We start from the raw sequence: 10,911 nt of genomic DNA on the forward strand, positions 1-10,911 counted from the left end.
GATTGCAGATGAGAGTGAAAATGGGAATGTGTGGCAGAAGTACATTACAGAACAGTAATGAGGTTTTTTCATCATGAATTTGGAGAAGCTGGAGTGCTTAGGATGCAGCAGAGCTGTGAGATAGGACAACATGTGCTTCTGTTCCAAGTGACACTAAAGCCAGGATCTCTGAACAAAAACCCATGTGGTGAATAGAACTCTGTATATAAATTATTTGCATTACACAAAAAAACCACTGAAGTCACTACTTTGGCCTTTAGAAAATCTGGGTTTAAAGACTTGCCACTTCAGGTTAGATCACAATGGGGGCATCCAAATTACTGTAGTTTAAGAACACCAGAAATATTTTCTTAACAGTGAAATTTAATTAATTACATCATTAAATTAGTAGAAAGTTCTGTGGCCTGACTGAGACACAGAGTTAAATGTCACTCTATTATGGCAACACTCTGTGTATACTGAGCAGCCACAAGCTAGCAAAGGAATGTCTGTGCCAGATTTCTGGGGCTGTGTTCAATTACTCAGTGCCTATTTTCTTTATTTCTTTGCTAACTTTTCAAGTCATTTATGATCTTGCCTCTGAGAGCTCTGATTTTACTTCCTCTCATGATGTATCTGCCTGAACCCTTTCTAGCTTTTTTCCAAGGTTATGGACTCTGTCTTCTTCCATGACTTTTCTGACTTCTCAGTTTTTAACTTGGGTTCTGTCTTGTTCCTAATGAATTTACACTGGCTCTCTCTGTGACCTCTATCCATGTCGTTGTGTAGTTGCTGGGAATAAAATTTCCCCTTTCTTTCTCTGTCCTTTCTGATTGTAGGGGAAAAAAAAAAAAAAAAAAGTCTGGGCTTGGCAGTTCTAGATTTCCCTTCTAGTGATTAATTAATTAACACTCCTAACCCTATTCTTTTTCTTTCCTTTTTTTTTTTTTTTTTTTTTTTTTTCTTGCACTCTGGTATTTGCCACACTTTTTTGCAGGCCTCTAGTTCTAAATAACTTTGATATTTATTGTATATATTTACCTAATCAGGACCTAAAGCACTCAGGATATTTATGTCACTTGAACAGCTTCATCTGTTTGGCAGGCACATGCTGACCATATTAGCACAAAAACTGTGGTATCAGGAGGCTCCCTTTCATCATCACTGCTGCCAGGACAGAGACAGATGTTCCTGACTGACTGCCTCTTGAAAACTGGTCTAATGATGAGACACTTCCTCTAGGACAGACAATACATCTGGGTCTGGGTAATGCAGAATCTTCCCACCCTCCATTCCCTGTTGTCCTGAATACACCCAACCCTTAGGTTTATGAGACATGAAGGAGAGATGTAATCCCTTCTGCTGAAGATGGGCCACTGCATGGAAGGGCAGGGAAGATTCAGAAGGTAAGAAAAAAGTAGTCCTGAATGTCACTCAGCAATTAAAAGCAGTCTGTGGATAAGAAAAGCTCTTAATCTGGATCTCTAGCTCCTGTTCCTCAGCAAGTCTCACTTCAAAAGGAAAAAGTGAGCCCTTCTAAATACATAAAAGTGGCTTTCCTCTTCAGAGCTTTCTGAGATGAGGACTTTGAGAAGACAGAGTGGTCCCTCCTACAAGGTCTTCAAGTCCCTGTCTCCTGAGCCCAGATAATCAACAGACAAAAATGACTGAAATGTCAACCCTGCCTGTGAGAGCACACACCCAACGTAAGCACAAAGTCTGAGGGAGCAGGATGAGACTGCAAGCTGACAGGAGGGAGGGATGCACACTGCAACAGCAAGACAATTATGATTAGTGTGGACAATTATGATGATGATTTAGCCGTAGGATCCCCAATAGCCATTAACATGATACCACATTTTCCTGACAAAAAATATTAAGAAGGAAAATTCAGTGGCTGAGCAGCAGTGCTGAAACCCAGGAGCAAATGTTTGCCTTCAACAGGGCTGTAAGCCACACATGAGAGACTAATTAAATGAGTCTCTGGCCCTTAGTTATGACAGAAATGAGAGAAAGGGGGGATCGTTTTGGGGTTTTTAATTCTCCAGCTGAGGAAGAGCGATGTGGGAAGAGCAGCAGGGAAAAGAGAGGAAGGAAAAAATTATATTCCAGGGCAAAACAGGATTTCCAAGGTTTCTTTTGTTTGAAAAGCCAGCTAAAGGAAAAGAATGCTTCCCCTCCTCACTCCCAAAGATGGAGCTGTTGGAACAGGAGAGGAGAGGCTGTTCGAGCTCACAGGCAGGCACACAAAGTTCTGCATTTTGCAGAAGGACTTTCAGTCTTCTCCGAAAACACAATCACTTCCTTTCTGGAAGGAGAAATAAAGATCCGTATTATTATAGCAGCTGCATTATTGCAAAATTCTGCCCAAACACAACGACTGATATTAAGTATCTAACCCCTCTTAATTGTCTATTTCATGGGCTTTAGATTTCTGGATTGCTAAAATAACCATCTGAAGACAAGACTTCGATTCATTTTGTTTTATTAGTATTATTATTTCCTTACAATAATAATAACAACACTTTACACTTATACAGTGCTCTTCATCTGCAGATACAGACAATAAGGACTGGATTGCTGTTATTATCTTATCACACCCCACAGATGAAAGGGGATGGGAAATTGTCTGGTGAAAGATGAGGCTGGGGGACAAATTTCCTGAAACTCTGAGGCCCAGTAGTGATTCAGAGGGAAGGGTAAGTGCCTGAAAGTTTCAGCTACTTTGGTGAATTTCTTTGTTGATAAATATTTTCAAAAGATTTCAACTTTATAATCTTTACTGAAATGTTAATTAATAACAGAAATGGTTCAGTAGTGTCATCTGAGCAGTCTTGAAGCTGAGAATTTGGGGGTGTGCTTTTTATTTCTTTGGAAAAATACTTTCCAGTTGAAGGAGAGTTGGAAAAATGTGAAGGAAGGCAAATAATTTTATTTAGTACACCAGCCCTGACATACATAATGCCCTGTTTACTTTTAAAGTCTGTGAAGAAATGAATGATCTAGTGCTACTAAAGCCATTCACTTATGAATTTGTGGGGACTGTAGGGAAGTTAATGACTTGAAACAAAATATTTTAAATTCCTTTTCTGTTCAGAAATATACACTTTTTGTGAGCAATGTGAGGGAGTGCAGCAAGTTCAGTCCCATCTCCTTTTGCCTTGCAGCCTAACAGAGACAGAGACAAGAAGTTTAAAGAAAAACGAAAGGGGCAGCAGAAAACATGGGGTTAATATTACCCTTTGACTGTGTGTTCTCTTCCCCAGGCAGGTTAAACACCCTCATATAAAAAAGAAGGTGACAGAAAGATGATTAGGTATGTTATAATTTTTTTTTTTCAGTTATCTCATTTAATACACAAGGAAACTGTGGCCTGGTTTAATGCTCTCTAACACCAGATTTCTATAATGTGGATGGTCACCTGAGCTCTTCACCTCTGGCTTCTTGTAATATAAGGATTGAAACAACAGGCTATTTTAGCTGGTTTATTTGCAGTGTTAGCCAAGGGGTGCCTGTTCTTCCCCACTGACGAGTGAGGAAAACAAGATGAACCAGAAGAACCCTAAAAGTGTGGCACATTTGGGTTGTGACGCACGGAGCAACCACAGCTGCAAACTCTGTCATGTGAGGCACAAACAGCTGTGAGTGGCACCACTTTCAGGCTGTCCTTCACAAAGTGGCAAGGTGAAAGTCAAAGTCAGATTGTGCAGACAAGAACAGTCAACAAAAAAACTCCTCTCTGGAGGACACAATTGTTGTTGTGCAGGGCATAAGACACACACCTTATCAGCTCCAAGGAAATGGAGCAGCATCACACAGCTCACGGTGATGATCACACAGATCCATGGTGAAGGCAGAGAAGGAAGACAGGACTTGACTCCCAAGCCTCTCATATCACCCTCAGTCACATTCCCCTTCTTCAGGGCCTTGACTCAGTAGCTCCACATGCTCTCTGCTCCCTCTGACACAAAGGGAGCAAAACTTATGGCAGAGATGGAGTCACATAATGCAAACTGCTCTGCTTATTTTTAAAAATAAATACAAAAGAAAAAGCATGCTCATTTGACCTGGCACATGTCTCTCCCCTTCAGTACTGCTATTATTCCCATCTTAGGCTTTTCTACTTTCTCTCTAGCCAGCAGGAAAGAAGCAACACAGAGATCTTTTATACCACTGAGACAAAGAGGTATTGATCCTTTTTGCCTCTGGAAAAGGTTTCTAATAATTTCCAGATATATCGTAGATTGTGGTGCTGCTATCTTTATTAAAACATGACACAGAATAGAAAGCAATTATTTGGGGTATTTTTTCTTCTCTTTTTTTTTCTTCTTTTAAGAGTATGTTAATTTCTTTTGTTTTAATAGGATGTGCTACCAGACCAAATGACTTGCAAGTTGAGTACACAGAAAGTGGAAAATGAGAGGAAGAATACATGCTCTTGTGTTTCTAATTCCTGACATTTAAATATGCTGTTTTGTCCTTTATATTCAAAGAATTTCATAATCTGCAGCTTGCCAACCCCCTGTCCAGGGAAGCTGAAGAGAAAAGAAATTCTCTGTCCAAAGGAAGTCTGTGCTCGGATCAACAAAACATTCCTCTGTCAGCACTGGCCCTTTGCAGTGATGGCAGCAAAACTTCCGTGCACAGGCCTTGGCCCTGTGGATTTGGGAGATAGCTTTTAGCACAATAAAAAGGATAAAATGAACTCAGAGTGACCCTCTTTCTACACAAACTTATTCAGGCAGAAGCAGAAGTGAAGAATTGGCTTCCCTGTTGGCTGCACTCAGACCAGAGCTCCATTCCAGCCAAAATGGTGGGTAGGATACTCAGGTTATGTAATACTGGTACTAATATATGGTAATTACTGGTAATAGCTACATGCTAGGGGAAATTTGTCCACAGACATTAACTTCTTGTTTTATTTTCTTACAATTGTGGTAATTATTGATTCATCAGTGAATTGTTAAGGCTTCACCAGGTCCACCATGGATAAATAGTTAAAACAAAGATCTGTAAACACTTTTGAATAAATTAACTTTTTTAGAAATTCAAACAGATATTATGCTGGGTTTTCATATGCTGTATTTAGATGGTTTAAGGATTTTAACCTGGAAGAAGACACAACAAAGGTTCAAGGAACGTAGGGTACATGTAGAGTATACTATAGTTCCCCTGTTTACAGAATAAACACTTCCTGTTAAATGCATCAGGCCTGAGATTTCACTTTGTCTGGAACATCAATTACACTCCTTTCCCTAACTCCAGGCTCACAGGCATTTAAATTTATGATTAATCTTTTCAGTGACACATAGAAATTGAATCAAAGAAGCACTTTGCAAAACAAGCCTGTACAAAACACACACTTCTCTCATTAGCTGTACAAGTGAAATGCACTGAGTGTTTAAGAAGGAGCAGATATTCCTGTGCTGTCCTGCTTGTTTAGGAGTCCATGGGGACCCTGTGAGTAGTTATACCCTGCCACAGATTTCACAAGACCCATAGGGACTCCTTTCCCCTGACATCCACACAAGTTTGGTGGCAATCTAGTGGAAGAGGGAAAGACCCTCCTGGCTTTTGGTGTGGAACACTTACCCCTCAATCCAGATTCTCTTTCACAGGGCATTATAGCTCCCTGCCAAATTACTTTCTACGAGGCTGTAAATGTAGACAGAGGATTCAGAGTTTTTTTGGTATAAGTTCCCCTGTTAGCATAAAGATGAAGGAATTTATTGCCATGGACTCTCTTATTGTAGCAGCTACAGAAATACTGTGCAGAAATCAAAATGAAGATAAATAGTCTCCAAACTATTTTTGTCCTAAACTGTCCCAAGGCATAAATGTAAACAGTTAAGTAATTTTGCTGATATTGCTGGACAGCTGGTGACTTTGAAAGCTGATGTTCGAGTGTGGGAGTAGCTATTTATTAGCCTAAGATCACTTCATTACAGCAAGCTGGTTTTCATGTTTTAAAAACAGCAGCACTTGTGGGACCTGAACAGGATTTTACTTTTTATTTTGGTGGTGATAAAAAAATATCAAATTATTGGTTCCTATATTTACTTATGCATATAATATCTATTTGAATATTCTTCTGGAAATATCACTGTATATATTTCCTTCTCACATTAACATGTCTTTTCTATCATGCCCTATTACTCTGTATGTTTTATTCAATAATAAAATTAAATACAGCAAGAGGTTTTGAGTGATGTCTTTCTCTAGCCTGTGAAAGGGATGCTGATTTCATATGCCATAAAGGTTAGCTAACTGAAGGAACTTTCACATGCTTCTGGTTCAGATAAATATTGATAAACATACAAAGAATATTTATTCAGCATTTACCTTTATTCAGCATTTGCCTGAGCTAATAGAATCTTTTGAGTCTGAAATTTTATTCTGAAAATGTCTCAGGAGCAGAGCAGTTTCTTGAGAATTACACTATTACTTCCTGTTTCCTTAAATTAAGAGGAAATCAGGAGCAAGGTAATAAAGAGTAATAAAGGTAACAAAGAATGAAATTTTTGTGAACCTCTATGAATGATCAGTTTGGGTCAATGTCATGTCTTGCATACATGTCAAAGTGGAATAAACTCTTATTTCACTTGAATTCATTCATCGCTGGTGTCAAACGAAAAAGTGACAGACAAAGAAATCCTACCACTATCCCAAAGAAGTGGCAGCGATATATAAGAAAATAAGTAAAGCATTTACAAATGACCAAACAAAACAAAACCAAAAATCATCAAAATCAGACCAAAACAAAAACAACTCACAAAAACAAAAACCCAAACCAGACCAGACCAAACCAAAAAAACCCCCAAAAAAACCCAAAACAACAAAAAAGCAACAATGACAGCGACAACAAAAAGACAAAAAGAAACCCCAAACCAAAACAAATAAACAAACAAACAAGACAACCCACCCAAAAACCAAAAAAAGAAAACCAAGCTGAAGGAATTTCTTGAACTGCAGCAAAACAAAAAGAAAAGCAAAGTTGAATGACAAATAACGGGTTTTAAAATAATATGCCAGGGGATGAGCTACAGGAATGGGAGCAAACCATGCCATTGAACTCCTGTGAAAGAGAAACATATTGCAGACAGTAATGACTCATTTGTGTGTGCTAGAAGGGATTTCAAGAATGCCCCCTGTACCCCATCTGCCACAGAAGAGTAGACCTGAACATGTAGTCTGAAGGAAAAAAAATTCAGCAAAACCAAAGACGTCAAAAAATATGGGAGCATAGGTATGGCTGAACCTGTGTGGTACAGATAGCAAATCCTACTTGAGGATGTTAATTTGGAAATCACCAGTGTGACAACCCATGAGCTTCTGTGGGCCTGTGGATCTGGATCAAGTGACCTTCTGAGGCATCTTTCTGCTGCTGGTAAAAAAAAACTCCTCTGACTCCTCCCTAATGGGGAAGAGCTTTGCTTTAAATCTTAATACATTAGGGAAGAAAGGGAATACCGGACCTTATACAATTATCAATGGAGTTAAAACTCCTGTTCCTTGTCATTACACTCAGAAAAAAAAAACCAAAAACCCCAACAACAACAAACCCCCAAAAATCTAAACAATCTCAGTGTTAAGTAGATATAAAATATAATCTTCTTCCTAGAATACTTTTTTTTCTAGTCTATTCAGTAAAAAGTAACCCATATTACTAAAGCCCTCATCTTCTATAACCTAGTAGTCTTTCAAAATGCAACTGGAAAGGAGGCAAATTTACTAGAAGAAATTAATTCTTTCTACATTTTCAAAATCTTATTTACAATTCCTCCAGAGCAATAAATCTCCTGTACATTTGCACACTGGTACTTGTTGGGATGCTCAGCATTATCCCATAAGATCATATTTGGCTTGAGTGAGGGTGGCAACTGCTGGAGTCATTGTCATGTGTGATTTGAAGTGAATGTTCAGATTGTAAAGGGATTTTGGGGGATTTGAGGGTGAAACATCAATACCCATGAAGAAGATGAAAAGAGAGAAAGGAGGGGAAAAAAAAAAAAAGTAATCTGGTCAGAAACTTCTGGCTTTAAAATAACTGGTATGAAACTTCTCAAGTGGGTAACCAGGAGCCTAATGACTCCTAAAAAATCATGAAAAAACTCTGAAAAGAAAGGAGTGAATTACCTGTAAAAGGAATTCATAACATATGTTACTGATGCTGCATCAGATGTGAATGTAATTTATAAGTAGAAGATAAAATAGAGGCGTTTGGGAAGGCTAAAGATGCTTTTACAAATTTAATATAGAAACATCCCTATTTGTGAAATTTTAGTGAATTCATTACTTGAATTGAATCTACAGTTCTTTAAAAGAAAGCCAAGTATTGATATTGCAGATCAGACAATAATGTGGGGAAGAAAGTTAAATTCATTACTTGTTATAAAGGATTCTTTTATATATATATATATGTATGTATATATATGCATATTTATTTGTTTTAATTACTATCTCGTGTTTTTCTCCTTGTGATCCTGAGATTATGAAGGCATAACATGTAACAGTGTATATGTTTGCACAGACACACGGAGAAAATGCACAGGATAGCTTCTGCCTGGGAAATGGCATTCCATGCTGGTAGCCAAGATACACACTACACTAAAATCTGTTGAAAGAATCGCCTTAGAGATACTCCCTGTTCCTAACACGTCTGCAGGTTAAGTGCCCTCTAAATCCTCTAAGAAGATGCAGATGTGTCTCTGAGGAAATCCACAAGTCAGTGCAGAGTTTTAAAAGGTCATTTCACGTGCTTTAATCTCTCCTTGTAACTATTTTAACAGCTTTAGATATTCCACATTGGAAAGAGGCACATATGAGGCTGAGGGAACATTTGCTTAATGAAAATAAAATATATTTTACTGGCTCTTATGGTCCATTTTGTACAAAATAAAAAGTTTCCCAAAACTTCTGGTCCCAGACTGGGTCTGAGTTCTGTGTTTTCTTACCTGATTCTTCCTTCATAAACATTTTCAATAGTACTTGCATGTGTTTATGATAAAATGCATGTAAGCATGTAGGGTAAATTTAGGATCAGGATATTAGTCAATACTATTGCCATGATTGTTAGTAACATAAAATCAATAGATGATATTGAAGAGTGCAGAGAGGAAGAGAAAAAAAAAAAAAAAAACCAACAGAAAATTACCAAATTTTGGTCAGAGAAGAGAAGGGTTAAACAAACTATGCTCAAAAAAACCACATTATAGCTCCAAATACTGAAGCAAAATGCACCAGGAGGCGGGAAACACCCTCATTGTGTTTAAAGAGCTGCAGCATTTTGCTGATGGGCAAGTTCATATGTAAGCATGAGCTTTTGACTTCTTTATATGTATGTCTTTCTGGAGGTGAAATGGTTAAGCCAGTGGAGCCAAAAAAGAATAGATGAGGTCAAAGTGCTGGGGAGAGGAAATAAAGCATTCCCTATTGCTGATGATAAGCTGTACAGAAAATTCTTTCCAAGACTATTTATCTTGCACCTCAAACCTTCAGAAAATACTTATAGCTATAAAGAGCTTAGAGTCAATGGACAAGGCTTAACTTGGTCCATGAGTCTAGAGGGTAATTCACCACCTACCCATTGATCAGGAAGCACAAATGTCACCACCTGGTTTTATAGTGACCTGTGTTCTTTTGCTTCCACGATCTGCTGAGCAGAGACAGAAGAATCAAGGTTGCTCCTCTCACAATAGATGAAATCACGAGTTATTTATCAGGAGTTATCATTATTCATATATATGAGCTCAGTTTTCTATGGCTGATAATACAGTCGTCCTCTAGCATTTACCCTAATTGATCAACAAGGATCAGAAGACCTTTATTTTCAGAGGGAATTATTCGACTTTGGAGATCTGCCTGAAAATTTTCTGCTTCTAATTAATCTCTGAGGGCTCAAAAATACTGATAGACTGTAAATGAAACAACAGTCCTTTGACTAAAAGACATAATTATGGGAAAGTTTCGATCACACTAATTGAACCACACACATTATTGACGAAACTGAGACTTTTCCTGGTTTGGACGTCATGGACTTTGGCCCTAAGGAGCAACCCTGTTGTCTACCCCACACTTGTGCATTGTGCAGGAGGGTGGTGTGACCACACAGGAGCAAGCAGAGCAGGTGTGGCTGATCAGGAAAACACCATGTGTACTTCTTGGACCAACCACACTGAAAAGGGGGAAGATTGCTATCTGTTTTAATATCTCTGGAACAAAACAAGTGAACCATCTACAGTGTATAACAGATGCACAAATTTACCTTGGGTGATTAATGTATTTTGAGCAGAGAACTGTCATCTCAGGTCCTATATATTTTTAATCTGCTTTAGTGCTGCACACCTGTGGTTTGTTGATAAACCATTTACTTTTCAGTGGAGACAACTGCCAGGTTTAGTGCTTTTGCCCCTTAATTACCACCTGACTATTTCATACACGTGTGCACATGTGTACATATCGTGATATTCTCAGGCAAAATTACAAAAAATAACAAATGATGACAAGAAGATATAATAATAACATCCAGGGTGAGACAAATGCACCATTTGGGCACAGAGTGAGTTCTTTGAAAATGTGTATCTGTAAGAAACCCAGAGGACTGTAAGAGAGGACCCACAGCTTTACAATAACATCATGTACCTTTCTTTAGTCACACTTTGGGCTCGGGCACATATTAAGCTGCAGAAAACAGCCTTTAATAATAATATACTAACCTGTCATCTTAGTACAGGAGCACAACTGCTGCTGTTAGTAAGCACAAAAAGACGTACAACAACATAACCAAAAACCAGGTGTAGGTCCAAAACAGTAAGTAGCAATAATACAAAAATTTCAAGTATCAATCTGTCTTTTTATCACCCAGATAGTGATATGCTTTTAAAGCCAGAAATTGTCCCATCTAACTTAAGAAATCAATTTTTACTTTAAGTA

General features: G+C 38.2%; 1 long non-coding RNA gene across 2 annotated transcripts; it reads left to right on the plus strand.

Annotated features, from left to right (window-relative positions):
* The first annotated feature begins 1,312 nt into the window (after positions 1-1,312).
* Positions 1,313-4,445, plus strand: LOC136288788 (uncharacterized). Of its 2 annotated transcripts, none has more exons than XR_010720582.1 (4): positions 1,313-1,385; positions 2,536-2,678; positions 3,246-3,295; positions 4,344-4,445. It is a non-coding gene; the product is annotated as an uncharacterized lncRNA (long non-coding RNA). The 2 variants fall into 2 exon arrangements; XR_010720581.1 differs by lacking the exon at positions 1,313-1,385 and adding an exon at positions 1,579-1,685.
* Positions 4,446-10,911: the final 6,466 nt, after the last annotated feature.

The sequence above is a fragment of the Chamaea fasciata genome, unplaced genomic scaffold, assembly GCF_029207755.1.
Source record: "Chamaea fasciata isolate MVZ Bird 193981 ecotype frontalis unplaced genomic scaffold, bChaFas1.0.hap1 SCAF_4, whole genome shotgun sequence".
NCBI classification, from domain to species: domain Eukaryota; kingdom Metazoa; phylum Chordata; class Aves; order Passeriformes; family Sylviidae; genus Chamaea; species Chamaea fasciata.